Source organism: Macaca nemestrina, chromosome 6, assembly GCF_043159975.1.
Source record: "Macaca nemestrina isolate mMacNem1 chromosome 6, mMacNem.hap1, whole genome shotgun sequence".
Lineage (NCBI taxonomy): Eukaryota > Metazoa > Chordata > Mammalia > Primates > Cercopithecidae > Macaca > Macaca nemestrina.
The window spans coordinates 87,104,580-87,128,154 of record NC_092130.1 but is presented as its reverse complement, the minus strand read 5'-3'; the positions used below and the strand labels follow the sequence as shown (position 1 = coordinate 87,128,154).

At 37.1% G+C, this 23,575-nt stretch overlaps 1 protein-coding gene across 3 annotated transcripts in view; it reads right to left on the bottom strand.

Moving 5' to 3' along the window:
- The window catches only part of LOC105491963 (KIAA0825 ortholog), a 473,971-nt gene that overhangs the window by 75,519 nt on the left and 374,877 nt on the right, over window positions 1-23,575 (bottom strand). Inside the window, exon 23 of one of the 3 annotated variants that reach the window (XR_011624178.1) lies at window positions 11,036-11,158. The exons of the other annotated variants lie outside the window; for them this stretch is intronic. The gene's annotated coding sequence lies outside the window, so the exon portion shown is untranslated. The remainder of the gene's footprint in view (window positions 1-11,035; window positions 11,159-23,575) is intronic. 3 annotated transcript variants of the gene reach the window in all.

The following is a 23,575-nucleotide window of genomic DNA, read 5'->3' as shown; positions in this document are numbered from 1 at the left end:
GATGCTGGAGAGGATGTGGAGAAATAGGAACACTTTTACACTGTTGGTAGGAGTGTAAATTAGTTCAACCACTGTGGAAGACAGTGTGGCGATTCCTCAAGGATCTAGAACTAGAAATACCATTTGACCCAGCAATCCCATTACTGCGTATATACCCAAAGGATTATAAATCATTCTACTATAAAGACATATGCACATGTATGTTTATTGCAGCATTATTCACAATAGCAAAGACTTGGAACCAACCAAAATGTCCATCAGTGATAGACTGGATTAAGAAAATGTGGCACATATACACCATGGAATACTATGCAGCCATAAAAAAGGATTAGTTGATGTCCTTTGCAGGGACATGGATGAAGCTGGAAACCATCATTCTCAGCAAACTATCACAAGGACAAAAAACCAAACACTGCATGTTCTCACTCATAGGTGGGAGTTGAACAATGAGAACACATGGACACAGGGAGGGAAACATCATACACTGGGGCCTGTAGGGGGGTTGAGGGCTATGAGAGGGATAACATTAGAGGAAATACCTAATGCAAATGATGGGTGCAGCAAACCAGCATGGCACATGTATACATATGTAACAAACTTGCACATTGTGCACATGTACCCTAGAACTTAAAGTATAATAATAAAAAAGTTTTTAAATTTTTCAACATTTAGATTTTCACAGTAACTGTGACAGAAACTAGAAGAAAAAAAAAGGATCTAGTTAAGTGTGTCTTAGTCCATTTATGAAATAAACCTTTATTCTTTTCTGATTTGAGGAATATGTAAATTCTACTGGCTATTTTTGAGACTTTGACATCAGGATTTCATTTCAATGCTATCATCTCTTGCTTTTTTGGTAACTTAGAGTACTTTAAATTAACATTGTTTTATCAGAGTAATACATGCACATAGCTTTAAAAGTCTAAATAATACATAATGGAAAACATGTCATTTTCTCACCCTTCCCCATACCTCAAAGGCAACAAGTATGCACAAAGATCTGTTTCTTCTGATATTTAACTCCATATTTCTAAATAGTCTTCTAATATTTCTATCTCTTGACTCATCACTTTTAGATATTGATTATTTGCCATAGCGTAGCCACTTTTAACCATGAGGGGAAGACACCTCAGTATTACCAAGGACTCAGGCTTCCTTCCACTTCCTGTTCCTCCATTCTTAGTGTATGAGTCTTAGCTCCACGCTCATGATTAGCTGCTTTTCCAGAAGCTCTGCTCAGCAGGTTCTACCCACATCTCATTGGCCAGAACTAAGTCACATGACTACATCTAGACACAATGGAGTTTGGAAAAATCAGCACTTCAGGTTTTCCGTCCCTACCCTAAAGAACTCGAAGGAAAAGAGGGTTGTGAATGGCTTTTAGGTATCAGTCCACTGTCTGCCACAGTAATCATCCATGAGTTTTTCAAATGCTCTCAGCAGATCTGTTAAAAGCCTATCATATTTTCTGAGTGTTTCAGTACATCAACGAATATATCAGAATGCTTTTCAGTATGTTCTGTGTCATGGCACACATTGAAAATAATATTTTTATGGTTCTTTGTGAGAAATGAGAGGATGGAATTAAAGGCCTGAGGCCACTGGCCTGGGACTCTGACCATTCCAGGCCCCACCCAGACATTCCAAGGATGAGAGAACCAGTTTCCCCACATTTGTAACCCATTCACAGCTCTGGTCTTTTGGAACTTGGAGATTTCCTGTGACCTTTAATCCAGACTGTCTAGACCTACAACACAGTCATCATGCTGGGAGTTTCCTGTGCTTCCCTCCTATGTTAGATTTCCTGCTTTCTGGATCTTCCTCTTTCTTGGTTTGCTCCATTATTTTGCCAATGCAATATTCTAGTACTTTCCTTTAAAACGTGTTTATAAGAGGTAAATATTTTGAATCCTTGTATGTGTGAAAATGTCTCTATCATGCTCTCTGAATTTTGAAAGCAAGTCTTTTGGTTTTCAATGTTGCTTTTGAGGTGAGCAATGGTATTCTGATTCCCAGTGCTCTCTATTTAGCCTGCTTCTTCTTCTCGTGTGGATTTTAAGATCTTCTCTTTATCCCCAGAGAGTTATAAATGTCCATGATGATGTACATTGGTATGAGTCTCTTTTTATGTATTTTACAAAGAACTTGGTGAATCCTTTTAATATGGAACTGGTCCATATTGATTTTTTTTTTTTTTTAATGTTAGATCTTTGGTAATCTTCTTTCTGACAATTTTTTCTGTTCTCTCTTTTTTTTTTTTTTTTTTTTTGAAGGAGGGACTCCTATTATTTGGGCATTAGGAAGACATCTTTAATTGTTATAGGTTCCTATATTTTCTACATTTTTTCTTTTTGCCTTATTTTCTAGCAGAACTTCTCAACATTATCTTTCAAACTGCTATAGAATATTTTAATTTCTTGTTTTCTTATAGGTCATTTTTTATTAGTGCCTTGTTCTTGTTATAAGAATCCAATATCTATTCTTAATTCTCTGAGAATATTTATTATAGATTTTCTCCAGTTTTCTTCTGCCATCTAATGCAGGTGTATCTTTAGATCAGATCATTAGATCTCTAGATCATTAGTGATAATGTGTCTCTAATTCCTGTGGGTTCTTTTTTTTCTATTTCTCTCTTTTGATTTATCTTATTCATGTTAGAGATTTGCCTCAAGCATGTAGGCTATCTAGGTAATTCTAGGCTATCTATTCATATTTAAATCCAAATCCCTAAAGAACTCTTTGGAAGATGTGTGTTCGTGGGTATGCATGAAGGAGGTGGGGCTGTCAATTGAGGGGTTTCACTGGAGCTGGAGTTTTTGTTTGAGGACTTCCAAATTTTAGTATTTGAGGCTCTTGTCTCTAGGGCTGTTTAGTTTCTTCAGAAAACAATCTCCCACTTGAAAGGTAAGTTACTGGCAGGTAACCATTCTAAGGACAGGAGGGGCAGATTTTCATTTCTTCTCATGTTTTCAGTTCCATTAATCATTCTCAACCTAGAGTGTTCTTAATTGAATTAGTTTTAGAAATAAGTCTTCTATCTCCTATGGAGGAGGAAATTGTGTACTCAGAAACTTCCAACTTTCTACTATTCTGCCTTCCAAGATAGCCAGTGCTTCTGAGTCTGGAGTCTTTCTGGAATTCTGTTGGGTGAATCCACCTACTTCGTAAGATTCTCTTTTGCAGATACGTAAGTTATAAGCTCCACTTTTTCACTTGTTTTGTGTTTTTCAAATTCCTGATGTCTCTCAACATTGTTGTCTTCTCTCCCATTCATTTTGTCTTTATAGGTTTATGTTTTCAAAAAATACCATTTCTGTTATTTTTGTGAAGTCTCAGAAGATTCTGTCATGTCTAACAGTCTGCCATATTTAACAAACAGTTCTCAATGAACTTTAAAGATTATTTAAATAAAAGCAAAGATATGTATGGGCTCCTTAGTTTCTTTTAAAGCCATGTAAACCTACTGAGCTCAGTGAAACATTTAGGAAGCATGGACAAAGCTAGGCACTGTGCCACTCACACACATCAAATCTTCCTCACCTCCTTCCCAATATTTTCACTGTTACATGCAACATAAAATGTTACTGTTTTACTCTTTCTGGAATTAGTTTAGATTAGTTTAAATTGTTGTAGCCTCCAAATAGATATTGATGCCATGAAGCCACAGGTGTTCAGAAGATAGGGATAATGAGATGGAAGATGGGCCAATGAAAAATCTTGACAGTTTCCCTTTAGAAATAAAGCTAGGAAAGAACACATGTTTTCCCTTCACCCCATAGAAAGTTTTCCCATGAAAAATTCTCAAATTTTTCCATTCAGGATGTTGTAGTAACTGCTGCTATGAGGAAAGACTGCATAATTTTTATTTCTTTAAAAGGAGGAACTGTAAAAAGTTCATAACATTAATCAGTGTTGTATGTATCTCAACAGGGTGTCAAGATACATCTTGGTGTTGAATGAAGTTGTTCCATATGGGTTCATTTCTCAGGTAAATATCAGAATAATTTTATGTGGGCAGTATACTGATATGTCCTCAAACACCTGTCACCATTAATACATAATACCCTTTTTGTGTTTGAAGAAGACATTCGATATCTTCGATATTTGGGAGATAATCTGAAATACTGCACCCTGTTTATTAGGAAGGTAGTTTCTTTCCAACGTGAATCGAACAGTTACTAAAAAGACATTTGCATTACTTTGCTTTCTGTAGTTCACTAGGTACATAAAGAAGTAAGTTCACTAGGTACATAAAAAAGGCTGAAGGTAATAATGGAAAATTTTTTTATCTAGCTATCTGGAAAAATGCTTTCTTATGTAACTATGAACATTGTTCATGATCTTTGGTTTGTATTTTTGGTTTAAATATTGAAAATATTAATGTTCTAATAATTATATATCTGGATGGATGTTCAAAGAGCTAAAGAATTTTTATCATGACATTATTTAGACAAAATATTAGCGACTAAGTAAATGTCCAGTTATAGATTATTCAAATAATATATTTTGGGACATCCATTCCATGAAATAATTTGTGGACATTTAACATGATAATGTAGAACGACAACTTTCAGATGGAATGTGTTAACACTTGTTTATCTGGTTAGAGATATAACTAACATGTTGGGAACTGTGTATAACTGGAAGCCTATCGTATCTGTACTACAACCCGATTGTCCAAATCTGAGCACACCCTTTGAATTTTTTATATGTTGCTTTGGGGAAGAAAATAGAGAACTCTTATGAAAATAATGTTTAATGATATGGCAAGTAATACAGAATAACTAAAGACAGAAGAAAATGAGCTGGATTGCCAACTCATGGCAGCTACACAGAACTGTAAGCATTCATTTAAGAAGGTACATTAGGTATCAGACAAATGGTCAAAGAAGTTTACCACTAGTACAAATATTAAAGAACATAAATTGTTTGAAAGCAGAGAATTGTCTAACTTGCAGCGCAGTTATTTTTCCATATATACCTTTGTGAGGCTATATTTTCTCAAGTGTTATTTCAGTTGTTGGCCTTGGAATTTGTTTCCCTTTTCTTCCTTTGTTACTTTAAAGGAATTAAGGTCAGCTGATGTATTTTTACTCTCCACATTTGAATTTGAGGCAGAACAATTCCCATGGAGGATTCTTGTGGAACTTCATTTTAGTTATGTTTTAATAAAGTCTTATTTGTATTGACTTCTGGGGCAGCATGGCATTCCCTAACTGATAAACTACTTGGGTTTACTTTTTTATGGAGGGATTTTAATTTAATATGATAGATTCGACTGTTGTTTTTCAGGTTTTATATGCATGCCTGGAAGCCTTTTAATAACTTGCAATAACAAACAAAATGAATGTGACTTTTAGGGTAGACACTTTTGTAATTGATATTTTTATCAACTCAGGATGTTTATTTGTTTTGTCAAAAAATGAAGTGCATTTTTTTCATCCTTGGGGAATAAAAAGTAATGGAATTATAATTTACTAAAAAGTTGTGAGAAAGATCCCATAGTTGCAATGAAAAAAATTCATACAGATATATTTCTTGCTCTCTAGACATAAGATTCTTGCATAACTCACAAAAAGTACAAGATTTTTTTCCCTTATCTTAATAAATTCATTTGCCTTCCTGTATAAAGTAGTTAGGGATCAAGGAGTAATAGAATATTTTTAAAATATATTAACAGGAAGTAATTAAAGTTTGCATGGACTAAAATACTGCATAGGAAATTATATTATTTTAATTTTAAAAATTATACAGTTTTTAGTACTGAAGAATGGGATTTTGGACACAGAAGTGATTTTGATAAGTAACAGAATTCTGCCGAAGGCCACATAAGAGGCATAAACAAGGAACATAAAAATAGAGAATCTACAAATTAGCATGTTATAATTACTCTCTTGCATAGCATTTAAGGACATCTTTGAAAAGATCCAATGTCCTCAGCAACTGTATCTAACTAGCATGTACTATAACTCAAATTGACATGATTCCTAAAGAGAAGCGTCGGGACAACTCTTCTATAGTGATGAGGCATTACTGAACAATGTTTTTGGTTGATAAACAGTAATAGAAATTTGGGATTAAAATGGCCTTTTCAAAGGAGTAGGTCACTCCGATGAAAATAATAGGTACCTAAGTTTATCTCTCATTTCTTGATATTGAGCCTGTTTGTGCATTATTCAACTTGACACTTCAAGGATCCTTAATTTTTATGAAGATGTTAGCATGCTGGTAACATTTTTGAAATACCTATATTTTTTAAAGCCTGTATCTTACTTTTCCCCAAGACCGAATATACGTTGTCATGAATGTTACAAGGCTGATGAAATACTGAGTTATGGGAGCAGTGGTTGCAGCAAGGGTTGCATGGTGAAGAGGAGGCGAAGGAATATGAGGATTTCAACAAGTTGCTACAGTGAATAGTGCTTTGTCTCAGCCCTCTAGAAACAAAAGTGATAGCTGGTATTTATTAAGATCTGCTGATAACTTGGAGAAATAAAATTCCTGAGTTTCAGTTTATTTGTAACTTATGGCTCAGTGATTTTATTTCTGCAAGTTCTTTCTATATATACATATAGGCTTACCTGTTTTATTGTGCTTTGTTTTATTGTGCTCCACAGATATGGCATTTTGTTTTTTTCTAATGACTTGAAGGTTTGTGGCAACCTTGCATCAAGTAATTTTATTGACACCATTTTTCCAACAGCATGTGCTCACTTCGTATGTCTGTACCACATGTTGGTAATTGGCGATATTCAAAACTTTTCCATTATTATCATAATATGTATTAAAGTGATCTATGACCAGTGGCCTTTGGTGTTTGTATTGGGCCATTCTTCCATTGCTATAAAAAATTCCTGAGACTGGATAATTTATAAAGAAAAGTGGTTTAGTTGGCTCATGGTGCTGCAGGCTTTACAGGAAGCATGATGCTAGCATCTGCTTGGCTTCTGGTGAAGCCTCATGGAGTTGTCAATCATAGCAGAAGCGAAGGGGGAACAGGCACATCACATGAAAAAGGCAGGAGTGAGGTGAGGGAGAGATGCTATACACTTAAATGACCAGATCTTGTGTGAACTCAGAATGAGAGCTCACTTATCACCAATGGGATGGCCCAACGAATTCATGAGGGATCCACGCCCATGATCCAAACACCTCCCACCAGCCTCACCTCCAACAACGGGGATTACAATTCAACATGAGATCTGGGTTGGGACAAATATCCAAACTATATCAATGTTACTATTGTAATTGTTTTGCAGTGGCATCAACTGCGCCCACAGAAGATGGTGAACTTATTTGATAAATGTTATATGTGTTTTCTGGCTGCTCCACCAATCAACTGTTCCCCTGTCTTTCTCCCTCCCCTTGGGCCTCCCTCTTTCCTCAGGTTAAAAAAAAAAACCAGATTGAAATAGGCCCATTAATAACCTTACAATTGTGCCTTAGTGTACAAGTGAAAGGAAGAGCTGCACATCTCTCACTTTAAATCAAAAGCTAGAAATGATTAAACTTAGTGAGGGAGCATATCAAAAGCCAAGATAGGCCAAAAGCCAGGCCTCTTGCATCAGGCAGCCAGGTTGTGAATGCAAAGGAAACATTTTTTAAAAAATTAAAAGTGCTACTCTAGTGAACACACGAATGATAAGAAAGTGAAATCATCTTATTGCTGATATGGAAAAGGTTTTACAGTCAGGTAGAAGATCAAACCACCACCAACATTCCCTTAAACCAAATCTTTGTCCAGAGCAAGACCCTAACTGTCTTCAATTCAGTGAAGGCTGACAGAGGTGAGGAAGTGTCAAAAGAAAAGTTTGAAGGTAGGAGAACTTGGTTCATGAGGTTTAAGGAAAGAAGCTGTTTCTACGGCATAAAAGTGCAAGGTGAAGCAGGAAGTACTAATGGAGAAGCTGCAGTGAGTTATTCAAAGGATCAAGCTAAGATCATTGAAGAAGGTGGCTACACTAAGCAGCAAATATTCAAAGCAGATGAAACAGCCTTCTGTTGAAAGAAGATGCCATTTAGGAAATCCATAGTTAGAGAGGTGAAGTCAATGTCTTACTCCAAAGCTTCAAAGGACAGGTTGATTCTTTTTTTATGGCTAATGCAGCTGATGAGTTTAAATTGAAGCCTATATTCATTTACCATTCCAAAATCCTAGGGCCCTTAAGAATTATGCTAAATCTCCTGTGCTTGTGCTCTATAAATGGAATAATAAAACTTGAATCATGGGATATCTGTTTATTGCATGGTTTACTGAATATTTTAAACCCACTGTTGAGACCTACTGCTCAGAAAAAAGGATTCTTTTTGAACTATTACTGCTGCTTGACAATGTACCTGGTCATCAAGAGCTCTAATGGAGATGTACAAGGAGATTTATGTTGTTTTTATGCCTGCTAACACAACATCCATTCTGTAGCCCATGGAACAAGGAGTAGTTTCAACTTTTAAGTCTCATTATTTAAGAAATACATTTGAAAGACTATAGCTGCCAAAGATAGTGATTCCTCTGATGGACCCGGGAAAAGTCACTTGAAATCCTTCTGGAAAGGATTCATCAATCTAGATGCCAATAGGAACATTTGTGACTTGTGGGAGGAGGTCAAAATATCAACAATGAACAGGAGTTTAGAAGAAATTGATTCCAACTCTTTCAGATGTTTAAGACTTCACTGGAGGAAGTAACTGCAGAAGTGATGGAAACAGCAAGAGAACTAGAATTAAAAGCAGAGCCTGAAGGTATGACTGAATTGCTGCAATCTCACGATAAAGCTTGAAAAGATGAGGAGTTGGTTCTTATGAATGAGCACAGAAAGTGGTTTCTTGATATGGAATCTATTCTTGGTGAAGGTGGTTTAAACACTTGAAATGACAACAAAGGATTTAGAATATTTGATAAATTTAGCTGAGAAGGCAGTGGCAGGGTTTGAGAGGATTAAGTTCAATTTTGAAAGAAGTTCTACTGTAGGTAAAATGCTGTCAAACAGCATCGCATTCTACAGAGAAGTCTTTTGTAAAAGGAAGTCAATTGATGTGGCAAACTTCATTGTTCTCTTATTTAAGAAATTGCCATAGTCACCCCAACCTTCAGCAACCACCACTCTGACTAGTTAGCAGCTGTCAACTTCGAGACAAGACTCTACACCAGCAAAATGATTATGTCTTGCTGAAGGCCCAGATGCTCCTTACTATTTTAAAGCAATGAATTATTTTTAAATTAAATATGTACATTGTTTTTCAGACATAATGCTATCGCATATTTAATAGACTACAGTATAGTGTAAATGTAACTGTTATGTGCACTGGAAAAACTTTCTGTGACTCAATTTATTGAAATATTCACTTTATTGTGGTGCTCTGGGACCAAACTGACAATATCTCTGAAGTATGCCTAAATAGGCTATATATATATATATATGTGTGTGTGTGTGTGTGTGTGTGTATGTGTGTGTGTAAGTTCTCTTTATGTATAGGTGATGCGGATCTCACAGATTATTGTGAGGATAAAATTATATAATATATGCAAAAGCCATACCAAGTTAAACTGTGCAAAAGTATTCAAGGCTTACAATCCATAGGTATACTTTCATAAACTGAGCTACGCTGAAAAATCTTGCAGGATTTTTGTCTTCTTCATGTGATGGGCACACTAAAGAGAAAATGTTGTGTCATAAAAATGGAGTAAGATGAAAAGAAACACTGCTTAATGTAGATGTCATCTACATCATCTGAGACTCTTGGGATGTCATACATTGCAAAGCAGGCAAAGGGGGAACAACTACAAAGTCTGCAATGAGGGTGCAAGCTCTGTGTGTTTGAGGAAAGAAAACAAGCCAGCAAGGTAAAAGTGAAAGATGAAGTTGAGGGAGCCCTCCCGTAACATGCCAAGATATTCTTATCACTTTCCTCTAAACACCCCTGGCATTTTCTCTCTTACTCACTTGGTTTCTAAGTATATAATCTTGTATCATCCCACTTCAGTTGGTAGTATACAGTTTTTACCACAGGCTCTTTGATGGACTCCATATCTTGGACTCTATATCTTAAGGCTCCTTATGCTCTTCACAGCACTCAGTGAAATGCTTTGCACGTAATAGGTTCACAACAAGTAGTATTATAATTGTTGATGGAGCCCAATTATATAAACTATTTTTCCTAGCAAAACAGAATAAACTTGAGACCTGCAAAAGTGAATGTCCTAAGTAGGAGGTGGCCCTGTAGATTAGCTCAGTCTAACAGTGGTGAGTAGTTTGAAAATAGAGTGTTTGAGTCTTCTGTATTCACTGGATTTCATTTAATGTCAATATCTAATAGAGCTCATTATGTGGCTGAAACTCATTAAAAGTTTGCTGAAATTCATCAAATGGCACACGTAAGATTTGTACATTTCATGATATGCAGATTTCTCCTCAGAAGAAAAAAAGAACTGTAAATAAATTTTGCCCTCTAGTTAATGATAAGCACACTGAAGGATTTCTGGAAAAATATAACGATGGCTGTAACCGACTTTGAAATGCATCAAAAAAGTATATGGATTGATGGATGGGTGGCAATATGGACAGGTATATGCAAAGGCAAGTGTAGCAAAATGGTAGATCAAGATGATGGGTGTTCAGGTATTCATTGTAAAGTTATTTCAACTTTTCTATAGGTTTGAATTTTTTATAATATGGGGGAAAGTCAGTTGAAATTGATAACTGAAAATTTCTATTAACAAAATGATTCAGTTTATAGGCAATGTGCTCTCAGTTTTATACATCTGAGCTTTCAGAAAATCTTCTGATTCTTATATAAATCCAAGATATGGTCTGTTAATTTATGATTTTGAAAAGTACCCAAGGAAGTATTGTAATCAATTCAACTTATTGCCTTCATAATTTAAGAGTTTTGGTTATGTTCACTTAGGTTTTTCCAATCATGGCTGTGTCCCTGATAAAACTTTCTAATCTATAGTGAAAAACTGTAGTCATTTGTGATGGTTAATGATAATCGATTTTTAATAATCCATATTACTTACTGAATAGTACATCCTTACCTTAGCATTTCACCACGAGCGAAGCCAAAAAGTACAATCAACAGAATATATCAATAGTCCCTCCCTGTCTGTCTCTCTCTGCCTGCATTTCCATGTTTGTCTTCCCCCATTTCTTTCTTTTTCCTGAGACAGAGAAATTACATAGCTTAGGTAAGCATGACATTTAAATGGGAGGGAATATGATCAACATTAGTGCAGACTAAAATTCTATAACTAGATTTATCTTCTTTTAGAATGAAATCTCTAAGAAGCTGCAGCACATTTGTGCCACTGTGTAACATAAAGTTTAACAATTTCTCTCAATTTGCAGAACTTTTGGTTTCTACCTTTATCATCTAAGTTCTGAACAGTTTATTTTAATGTATTCCTTTTGTGTATGATAAGTTGTTCTTTAGTTTTTCTGTTAAAACAACAGAATGCACTCTCACATTAACACTTTTGTAACCTAGGAAAAGTGAATGGAATGCCTGTCTGAAGTATACTTCTAACTTTCGTTTTGTATTCCTGACAATTTGTATCTTTGAAGGAGACTTGGAGTGACAGCACTATAGTATCCCTGCTTCATCAGGGCCAATTTAGAGAAAATCTTTGAAATCAGTGGAAGTTCTAAGTTTTGAAAAGGTCTACACAGGTGTCAATAAATATGAGAAATGGGCTCAGAGTTTTGTGTAAATGAATAGGTTGCCTGTATTTTAAAGCAGTCTTACGGGAACACATTGAGAGATCTGGCATTCTTAAAATCAAACATATGTCATATCAACATTCCTAGTACAAAGTATTTTGTTACTGTTTCTGCACTCTAAATAGCCCTGTGTAAAGGCACATCATTGAACCAAAGCATATGGAGGCAGCTATTCAGTTATGCTGAGCTATGCTGCAATATCTTTTTGCTACTGCCTTACTCACCTATTTCTACACATTTGCCAATGGAAATTTCTGCTCTAGAAATTATACCGTGGCAAAGAGAAAAGTAAATACATGAGGTCTGATTCCATTTCTCAAGGCATATCAATATGAAACAGTGCTATTGTCTGTTTCCTGCAACTGCTGAATCAGGAAAACATATGCACCTATGCCTTAAGGAAGCAGTAACTCTTTAAACTGCCCTTTTTATTTACAATTACTTAATTACTTTATTTTGCCAAAAATAAAGGTCATTAAAATCATCTTGAAGCTTGACTTAAATTTCAGAAGTAGCCTGCAAATAGTTGTACAGTCTTTACCTATGTTCCATTTAACACATTTAATAGATGTAAAAGCTCACAAGTGATGATATAAAGGATAGTTTACGCTTGCAATGCATTTTTGTCCAATTAATAGATTGCCTGTGTGTTGCATATTTTGCATGACAAAAGAGCAGAATATTAAACTGCCATTCATAATGAAAATGCACTTTGCAAATTAAAAGTGCCGAAACAGAAATTTTTCACCCTGTTTAGGAAATAAACAGTCCTTAACCAATTAAACTGCATTGTAATAATTCTATGATTTATTGCAAGTTGTTTAACTTTCAAAACTCGGCTAACCCATATTAAGGTCACAATCCATCATGTCTTGCTTGGAAAGCCAGCAAATAATGGCTGTTGTATTAGCTGCTTTTGATGATAGTATGAAAGAAGTATTAGCACTTGTCAACAAAACTGCTTACAACATAACATTAGCATGCATGGGCTGCTGTACCTATTTATTATTCTGGCAGCTTCACACATATTGTTACAAGCTTATAAAACATTTTGTCGGGTGGAAACCGAATGTACACTGTTTGGTTTTCTGATAGACTGGCAGCATAAATGTCTGGGCTGACTTAGTTTAGTTTAAGTGTAAATAGAGACACAAATTCTTCAACCTGTTCTCTTATTGATACTGAAAAGTGCTGAATTATTCAGCATCCAACTCTTCTGTTTGTGTCTATCACAGTTATCAATTACCCATCAGTCTTCTTGTCAAAACAGAATGGATTAATCTGGCTGAAAATAAGACAAATAAATGGATACTATAACAGGGGTGTGGGGTTGCCAGACTGTCAAAGGGAAATCCAGGCGCACTGACATTTGCCGTCAAAAATGGGATCTCTGGCTTAAGTGAGCAAATGATTCCCTTTTGCGAGCCAAGAATGCACTTAGCTCACCGTAAGTAAATTAATCTGCCTTCTTCAACTGCTAATGCATTAGCACTGAGGTAGTAGTTCCATTGCCGAAATTCTTTCATGTTTCAATAATTTTGGTCGTTGCTATTGTTTCTCACAGGAAAGGCAGATACATTCAGACACTTTATCTTGGTAAATAAAAGGTTGCCTGGTAAATAAATGAACCCATTTAACAACGAAGTTGTTGCTGATAGTTTTGTGCCACTTCATAGCTCTCAGCTGATGTGACACCAAGTAACTCTTTGCACAGATGGCTGGTGGAATCCATCCAGCATCTGCAAAGTCCATCCCTGTTTTCTTTCCCAAACATTTTATTTGGAAATCTTGTTTGGCAGACTTCCTGAGACTCTGCCTGGCTGTTCAAAGTACATATTTCCAATCTATCTCATTTGGCCCTTCTAGAAAAAAAGAACCAGCAAAGTGCCTTCTGATTTGGCACAAAAATTTCAGCCACAGACTGAAGCAAGTTTTAGGTTCCTGGCCAAAAGTTTACAAGAATTTTATCTTAGATGCTTCCATACTGGACTGTTTTACATAGTCATCATTAACATCTGAAGTCTTCACATCACGACAGGATCAAAGCCTCCCAATCTGTATCATCTGATAGCTTCACTTTGCCAAAAGTTCCCTCTTGTTCTTATTTTCCCAGACATTTTGTGTAGTAACGATTGCAGACACTGTTCTTACTGTGGGGTGGTGAGTAATTTAAGGACAGCTACCTGCTGGAAAATGGTTCCATTCACTTGATGATGAATGAACAGATTACTTTAGAATGAATCATCATCTTTTTTCCTTTTCCAATAGATTGTGTAAAGAATCTTAAGCATTTAAAAATAAAAAACTCTTCCTACATTTGGGGAGTTTCAAAGAGGTTATACTAAAAATTGAATTCTAGGTACAACTTCTGCTGTCCTCTTAAAGACTTAGACAGACTGGAAATTTCCATCTCACATTCCCAGAACATTACCTCAAATTTCTCCTCAATGTAAATCAGGTTCCCAGAACTTCAACATTAAAAAGAAATGCACTAATTGGTCCAGTCACAATTTACTTTTGCTAAATCTCATTTGCTTTGTATATAATCCCAAGGTTACTTCATAGAAGCACTGCTTGAAATAAGGCAGTGTTTTTATTATCAGTAGATTGTTTTACTTTATCTCTCTCTCCTTCTTCCTTTTTAATGCAAATAACTCACTTATATAGAAAGGTAGCGTTCTACAAAATTTTGCATGGTCTAAAAGTGTTTTCAAAGTTTTAATTTTTTTCTAAAATTAATTCTTTGCCACACTAGAAACTAAGTTGATTGACAGGTGTGTATAAAGAACTTGTTTCCAAATTCCAGATGTCATTTCCCACTCTTGAGGAACATTTCAAAGTATATGGTTGCCATTTCAGGTTCAACTTGTCCCAGTCTAAACATTTTCTCTCTCTGGTTCCCTTTTTCCAAAATCCCAATCAGTTACTAAATTCTGCGGTCTGCCTTTATAATATCTCTTCTGTTATTCTGCTTTCCATTACCACCATCAGCATGCTTTCATTCCACGCTGATTCATTTGGATATTCATGCATGCACCAGCTCACTTATTCAACAATTATTTGAGCACCTAATGTGAGTGGTCTCTCTGCCTCTAGCCCTTCTAGCATTCTTCCCACCCCAGCCCTCAGCCCTCATTCTGAAATGCCCTCCACCCATCATACCCATTTTTAAATATCAGTTCAAATGACATCTCCTTGTACATTTTTCTTTCCTTGCTTCCTTCTTTCCTTCCTTCCTTCCGTCCTTCCTCCCTCCCTCCCTCCCTCCCTCCCTCCCTCCCTCCCTTCCTTCCTTCCTTCCTTCCTTCCTTCCTTCCTTCCTTCCTTCCTTCCTTCCTTCCTTCCTTCCTTCCATCTCTTCTCTTCTCTTCTCTTCTCTTCTCTTCTCTTCTCTTCTCTTCTCTTCTCTTCTCTTCTCTTCTCTTCTCTTCTCTTCTCTCGTCTTGCTCTGTTGCCCAGGCACTCCAGCCTGGGCAACAGAGCAGAGTGCAGCGCTGCCATCTCAGCTCACTGCAACCTCTGCCTCCAGGGTTCAAGCGATTCTCCTGCCCGAGCCACCCAAGTAGCTGGGATTAGAGGTGCCTGCCATTATGCCTGCCTAATTTTTGTATTTTTAGTAGAGATGAGGTTTTGATATGTTGTCTGGTCTCAAACTCCTGACCTCAAGTGATCCACCTGCCTTGGCCTCTCAAAGTGCTGGAATTACAGGTATGAGTCACCTGCCTGGCCCCTTGTACATTTTTCTTATTGTCTCACTCATATGGAATTTTTTAGTTCTTCAAGTCTGTTGAGCATTTTTCTGTTTCCTTTATCATAACTTGGTAGAAATCCTGTTTCTGACACTTACTAGCTATGTGGCTGTGGGCAAGTTATAGAAACAATAGAAACCTCAGTTTCTCCTGTAAGACCTGAGATATTATCACCCCATGGGTTGTGAGTGTTAAATGAGCTAATGCATGCAAAATACTTAGAACAATGCCTGGCACAGTGAATGTTCATCAAATTCTTGCTTGTTATGTTAATGCACACAGTAGGACTTGGAAATATATGTGTTTTAACCTTTGTGGGTTGAGAGGTAACAACCATAATTGCCTTTGGTAAAGGAGCTTAAAACTATACTTATGATCCTGGGTGGCAGGCCTTGCAGGGTATAGCATCCTGGGCTGAACAGTCTGGAGCCATGCTGTTTGGCTTCATATCCTGGCCTTTACCATTTGCTAGCTTTGTTTAAGTGGGAAGGAAGGCAGCTGAAAGTTTCTATATCTTGTAGGTAGTTGTTAAGATTAACTGAAAGTAAAATGCTTAGTAGAGTGCCTGGCCCATAGCAAGACTTCCGTAAGTATAGCTATCATTACACTAGAAGAGTTCCAAAATGTTCCTTGATCTGATTTTATGTGGTGAAAAAGGACTAGGTTAAATGAATGCACAATTCCCTGAATTACTGTCACTTCTCCTAGGTCCATAAAATCTTAAAGAGAGTGTTTCCAAGAGTTTACACTCATTTTCTGGCCTTGTGTCTTCCCTCATACTCATCCTTCCCTTCCCTGCCCCACACATCTAGGAACATCCTCCCTGTTTACATCCATCTTTCTGAGTTTAAGAAGCTTGTCCCTACCACAGACTTTCTGACTAACCTAGCCCTCAAAGATTTATCATCTAAATGCCTGAAGCATTTAGCGGTTTTTACCGCAAAATTGAGCTCTTAATTATAAATTGTCAGGACATAGGCATGGGCAAAGACTTCATGTCTAAAACACCAAAAGCAACGGCAGCAAAAGCCAAAATTGACAAATGGGATCTCATTAAACTAAAGAGCTTCTGCACAGCAAAAGAAACTACCATCAGAGTGAACAGGCAACCTCAGAATGGGAGAAAATTTTTGCAATCTACTCATCTGACAAAGGGCTAATATCCAGAACCTACAAAGAACTCAAACAAATTTACAAGAACAAAACAAACAACCCCATCAAAAAGTGGGCAAAGGATATGAACAGACATTTCTCAAAAGAAGACATTCATACAGCCAACAGACACATGAAAAAATGCTCATCATCACTGGCCATCAGAGAAATGCTAATCAAAACCACAGTGAGATACCATCTCACACCAGTTAGAATGGCAATCATTAAAAAGTCAAGAAACAACAGGTGCTGGAGAGGATGTGGAGAAACAGGAACACTTTTACACTGTTGGTGGGATTGTAAACTAGTTCAACCATTATGGAAAACAGTATGGTGATTCCTCAAGGATCTAGAACTAGATGTACCATATGACCCAGCCATCCCATTACTGGGTATATACCCAAAGGATTATAAATCATGCTGCTATAAAGACACATGCACACGTATGTTTATTGCGGCACTATTCACAATAGCAAAGACTTGGAATCAACCCAAATGTCCATCAGTGACAGACTGGATTAAGAAAATGTGGCACATATACACCATGGAATAGTATGCAGCCATAAAAAAGGATGAGTTTGTGTCCTTTGTAGGGACATGGATGCAGCTGGAAACCATCATTCTTAGCAAACTATCACAAGAACAGAAAACCAAACACCGCATGTTCTCACTCATAGGTGGGAACTGAACAATGAGATCACTTGGACTCGGGAAGGGGAACATCACACACCGGGGCCTATCATGGGGAGGGGGGAGGGGGGGAGGGGGAGGGGGAGGAATTGCATTGGGAGTTATACCTGATGTAAATGACGAGTTGATGGGTGCTGACGAGTTGATGGGTGCAGCACAGCAACATGGCACAAGTATACATATGTAACAAACCTGCACGTTATGCACATGTACCCTAGAACTTAAAGTATAATAATAATAAAAAATAAATAAATTTTTTAAAAAAAGAAATAAATATATTAAGAAATAAAATAAATAAATAAATAAATTGTCTTGCAGAGTTTCCTCTGTGTTTGATTTGCCTCTCCAGAGATATTTCACTATCTTTCTGCTTCCTAACTCTCTTTTTTCGGGAATCCACAAAGCTCTCTGGATAATTTTCCTGGCCTGTCATGGTGACCATGCCACTTGTCCTCCAGGTATTAGCACAGGGTTCTGGTTCCAGCCAGGCTTCTGGGCTTGATTATCTTTAACCTAACCATATGAAGAAGGTCTTGCAGCATGAGATAGGTCCTTGCTATTGGCCAAGTCTGTGTTTGTGCACCAGGAAGAATTTTCCTTCTTCGTAAACTATGTTTCTCCAACCTCTTAGAATAAACCATATCTTTATTCTACAGACAGCCTTATCTGATTGAAGCAGCATTATGTTGTGTGGGGGAAATCATGGACTTGGAAGTATTCAAGTTTTGGGTTTGAATCTTGGTTTTTTTGTGGGGAGGGAACAGGGTCTTGCTGTGTCATCCAGGCTGGAGTGCAGTGCCATGATCATAGCTCACTGTAGCCTTGAACTCCTGGGCTCAAGTGATTCTCTCACCTCAGCTTTCCGGCTAGCTGGGACTACAGGTGTGCACCACCATGCCTGGCTAATTAAAAAAATTTTTTTTTCTTGGAGACAGGGTCTCAGTAGGTTGCCCAGGCTGGTCCTGAACTCCTTGTCTTAAGCAATCCTCCCATCTCAGCCTCCCACATAGCTTGGATTATATGAATCTTGGTTTTGTCACTTACTGTGACCTTTGGCAAGTCACTTTTCTGAGTTTTGTTCGGGTATAAAAATATCAATACCTAGCTCACAGAGCAGACATGTAGATTATGTGAGATAAATAACATAAAGTGCTTGACGAATAGTAGGGAGTAAACTTTAGGTACCTTACCCCTCCAATTAATATGAAATCATATTAATAACATCAACAGTTTATCCATATTATATATAGTACCCATTGACACAATTATGATTACTCCACCTATAGTTTTACATTTACATGGGATACATATGCTTCCATTTAACATTTCTCTTCAAACAATTGTCTGAGTAAAGTATATACTGGATATATTTGTAAACACAACTAAGTGCTGTGATATGCAACCTAGCAAATCTAGAATCTTAAAACTAACTAGTTGTTCAAAGTTGATAGGTATTGAAAATTATCTTTTACATGAAACACTGGTATCTTATCTTCTTTACATTTGAGGAAATTGGAGGCCAAAGGCTAAAACGTCCCTTGGTTAAAGATAAAATTCAAGGGAGTGAAGCTACCATGCCCATGGCTTACCTTCCAATATTTGAATTCTAGATATGTATTTCAAAAAAGTGAGGCAGTGTTTCACAAGACAGCTTCCCTCTACAGCAGTCTCAATTATCATGCCAAAATGAGTCTCATAACAGAATTTACCTGCAAATTTTTAATAAATCCCTCAGCGAATAGTTGTTCTGGTAGTGTATATCCAGACTTTGATTGAGAAATGAGAGATGAATGGTTTAAAACTGAAGCCTGCTTATACACAGAATTTCTGAGTAGAGAAATCACAATAAAATTTCTAATTCCTAGGTTCAAATGGGCAGCCTGTTTGAACCTACTTGCTTGCTTTCTCTCCCCTTTACCCCTTTCTCCCTTTCTTTTTTTATTTCCTTCTTAGCAGTCTGAATTGACCAAGTTCTAGGCCATTTATTGACAAGTCTGTTTCTAGCTACAAATACTTCGATCTTGTCAGAGGACAGTCTAACCTCTTGAGTCAGAGTTAGCATGCAGGGGTCAAATTACCTCTATGAGCATGATACAAAGACAGGACATTCAAAACTTAATATGACTGATCGATGACTAAAATGAATATGATGGTAGAAACAGTTCTACCCTCATGGAGTCATCTTTAAGTATAAAAGAGGTCTTGAGAAACCACAATTCTTACCATCGGCTTGGTGGGTGAGTGGCGAGCAGGCAGGAGATATTTTTCTGTTTCCTCTTTAAACTCTTAATAGAGGACTGTTGAGAGGCCCTGACTCAGCAACTTCCTAAGTTACTCAGTCCTTTAAAAAGGTTGAAGTGTGACCTCAATTCTGTGTAACACAGATCTATAATCTGTCTTCAATTTGGAAAGCCTAATCTTTAGAGAAACTGAGAGAATAATATCACAATAACGGTATCTCAGTTCGACAATAAGATTTTCTCCCGTATAGATTAAAAACAGACCTAGGAACAATCTTCAAGAACATTTTATTGTTTTGATGAGACAATAAAATATGAAGTTATCATAATAACAATGAGGTACCTTTTCTTCTTCTGGCAGGAAGAGGTAAAGCAAAATATTTTCCAAAGTGGCGAAGTGGACAAGAGTTTCTCTTTGTCCCATGTATGTAGTGTCTAGTTTTAGAAATGGGATTCCCACAGCGATAGTTTCTACTGCATGTTTTGAAGGAAGTTGATGATATAGCTTTTGTCTGAGAATATTAGTACTGACAAGCTTATGACAGGGAACCAGGTCTCCTCCTCTACTCCTTCTCCCCACTCTCTTTAATTTACCACACCGAAACTGGATAGGGCACATGAGTGCCTTGGGGGAGTGGGTGGGTCGGGTGGGGTGGCACACACTGAACAAGCAGAGAAGATTCCACAGGAGTCCTCTCAAGGGTGAAAACCGTTACGTATGTATTACCTTGTTTAGTTTTATAGTAATTGTTCCCTTTGTTTATAGAATATTCTAGTATAAATTTGCCATTATGGTGATCACTCCAAAGCTATAATGCATACATATAGCAGATATGAGTTATCTCCCATAATTCTCTTGTCTGTTCAGTGGGCTAGGTATTGATATTTTTATGTCTGAACAAAACTGAGTCTCAGAGAGGTTCAGCAAATTGCCTAAAGTCATTACAGTTAGTAAGTAGCAAAACTAAGATCCAAACCCAGAACTTTATGACTGCAAAGTCCATGCTCCTTCCACACAGTGTCAGGCTGCCTCAGTTGGTAAGGTTTGTTGTGAAACAAAGATGTGATTTATTTTAAGAAGTGACAGATATACAGTTTGGAAGGAAAGTGGAAGGAATTTGGTCGTTTCTTCTATCTCCTCTCTTTATTGTCCTTACCTTCTTCATTCTCTTCGCCTTCACTTTTGCCATTCTCAGAATAAATAAGAAAGTTCGTTCTTGAGGTAGAAAATGGTGGCAAAGTGTGCAGCTGCCTACTTAAAGAAATATGGAGGAAGCTCCTTGCCATTCACTTGCCATAGCAGCTGAAATTCCCACTATTAGAGAGTTGCTTCTTTGGGAACTTTGTGTACTTTTTCTCTAAAAGTTATCTTTGAGTTTATGATGTAACTGACTTTTCCCAGGATTTTTGTGCCCAATGTAATCATCACAGAACATACTACTTTTGATTTGTAATGAAGGAGCATAAAATGTTTAAACAAGCGCTTTGTAGACAAAGAACAGAGGAAGTTCTTTGGGAAAGAAAATCTGAAAGGTGTTAGAATTCAGGAAGGAGGATCCTGGTATGGTGCTCTGTGGAAAGTCATCTTAATTTTATTTGCATCGACCCAGGGGAAATGAGGCATGTGCAGACCTTAAAATAGGTTTAATTTCAACTTAGATGTCAGGAAACCTTCCCTGACTCCCTGAGACCAGGTTGTGAGTCCTTGCCCTGAGCTTTTATAAATATCTGCACTTCCCTTTATCCAGCACATATTTTGTTGTCATTGTCTGTCCAACTCCATCACTAGACAATAAGTTCCTTGAGAGCCTTCATTCACTCGAGGAATATTTCCAGGGCTAGTGTAAAGTTCAGAAGAAAATGCAGATTAAAATATCCGAAAGAGCTGAATCTTCTTTACTTTTAACTTGGAGGTCCTCAGTAGCATGGGAAAAAGTCAAACATACTCTTCTATTAATACTTTACAATTGTAGAGTTGAGTAAATAAGGTGTAGTCATCTTTCAGTAGAGGGCAATGGAGATTTACCAGGAAAATATAAGGGAGGATAATAAATATATTTTAAAATGTTTTGAAGGGAAGACTAAAACTTCTTAGGAGTTTTTCATTTTTGCTAGGTTACTAAGAATGGAATTCATGATCTCACTACTGACTCAAAAAATGTGTAGATAGGTGTGTGGTTCAAAGTGTGAAAGATTTAAGGAAAAGCAAAGAAAGCAATAAAGTGCAAGAAATGGAATGTGCAAGTAGAATAATCATAAATGAGTGGGATTTTAGGGTATTGCTAAAATGCAAAAGAGTATCAGATAAGAAGCTACTTGACAGTGATTGCTTAGAACCAGCAACCTTTCCAAAAGATAAATTAAGAAGCAAACAACAAAAGCCTCTCATTCAAAAGAATTTTTTTTTTTTTGAGAATTTGCCAGCTCGTTACCTGTCTGGAATGACAAAATCTCCTCTTTGTCCTGATCAGTGAAATTGTGTCCTGATTTGACACAATTAAACCTCTGCTGGCCAGATTCTGTCACAGGACCCCATAATTCATTGTACTTAGTAATCACTTGGCAAATTATCATGGTCATCAACACAAATGGAAATAGATTCGCCTAGAGGAAAGGTCACCAGTGAATAATAGACCAAAGCCTTGTAACCTGTTGCAAGTCTGAGCTACTGCTTGGCCTTGGGTCACTCACATTGTAATTCCTGGCAACTCATCTCTCGCTGTAATACAGAACATAGTATAGAAAGTGGATGTCAGTCCATAGACCCCATTATGGGGAGGTGGGTGGGGGGAGAGAGGAGAAGTTGCTGACTGGCAGAAAGGCCTTGCTGCAATGTGGATTGATCACTAAGGAAACCAGCCCATCAGCATGAACCTGACAGCAGTGTGCACTGTGGTGCTCTAATGAACAACCCTGGACTACTTTTTTCCCCCTCTCTGTTAAGTAATCCTGCAGGGATTACAAATATGCTTCTAAGATTTCTATTTTACTTCCTTAAATAAACCTGCAATTTCTGCCTGCTATGAACCATTGAAATTGCCACTTTCTAGGTAACAAATGGTTGCATATAGGCAATTTTACATGATTCAACCTAATTGTTAAATGGTCACACAGATTTGGTGCTATAACATAACCGTGGGAAGAAAGAAAGAATTAAAATGTGAACACCAAATATCTTATTTTTTTCCCTAAGGAAACCCGATCGGGTTAAAAGAGAAGGCAAATTCCTTTTAGCTGCAATTATTGTTTGTAGAATATCTAATCACATGATGCTGTGAAGTGTACACAATACACAGAAGACACCAACATTACCCTTGAGGAATTTATCATCTGTATGTGAGGATTTGGCTAAATATAGAACAAAAACAGTATTTCCATTTTCCCACCTAGCAGACAAAAATGGCTGAATTGTAAAGTGCAATTAATCTCTCACAAAGTATACTGATGCCAGTGCCAGCCATATATACCCAGAAATATCACTGCTGGCCTTATTTTGCTGCCTGCTACAATCCCCTTCCACCCCACTATATTCTAGATATATTAGCCCTCTTTTCTGGACTGACCATGTAATTTGCAAGACCAGTGTGAGGCCTCTTGTTAAAAATTTAAGAATTTCATGATGGTGACAGCAGAGCCTTAAACTGGGGACCCTTAAGCATAGGGCCATGTGTAACACCCAGGTTGCATGTCCATGAAGCCAGTTTTGCTTCTTTCTGTTTCTCACATATGCCAAATTCATTCCCACCCCAGGGCTCTGGTACCTGCTGTTCTCTCTGTTTGGAATGCTCTTCTTATGGCTAAGGGCTCAGCTCAAAAGCTTCTTCCTCAGAGAGGCTTTCCTTTACAACTCTGTTTAAAGAAGGCTTTTTTTTTTTTTTTTTTGGTCATTCTGTGTGACATCATACTATTTTGCTTTTTTTCCCCAATATTTCGCTCTGCTGGTTTCTTTGCTAATTTATTTCTAGATTTATATAAGTTATCTATTTCCTCTCCATTAAAATGTAAATTCCACAACAGGAGGACTTTA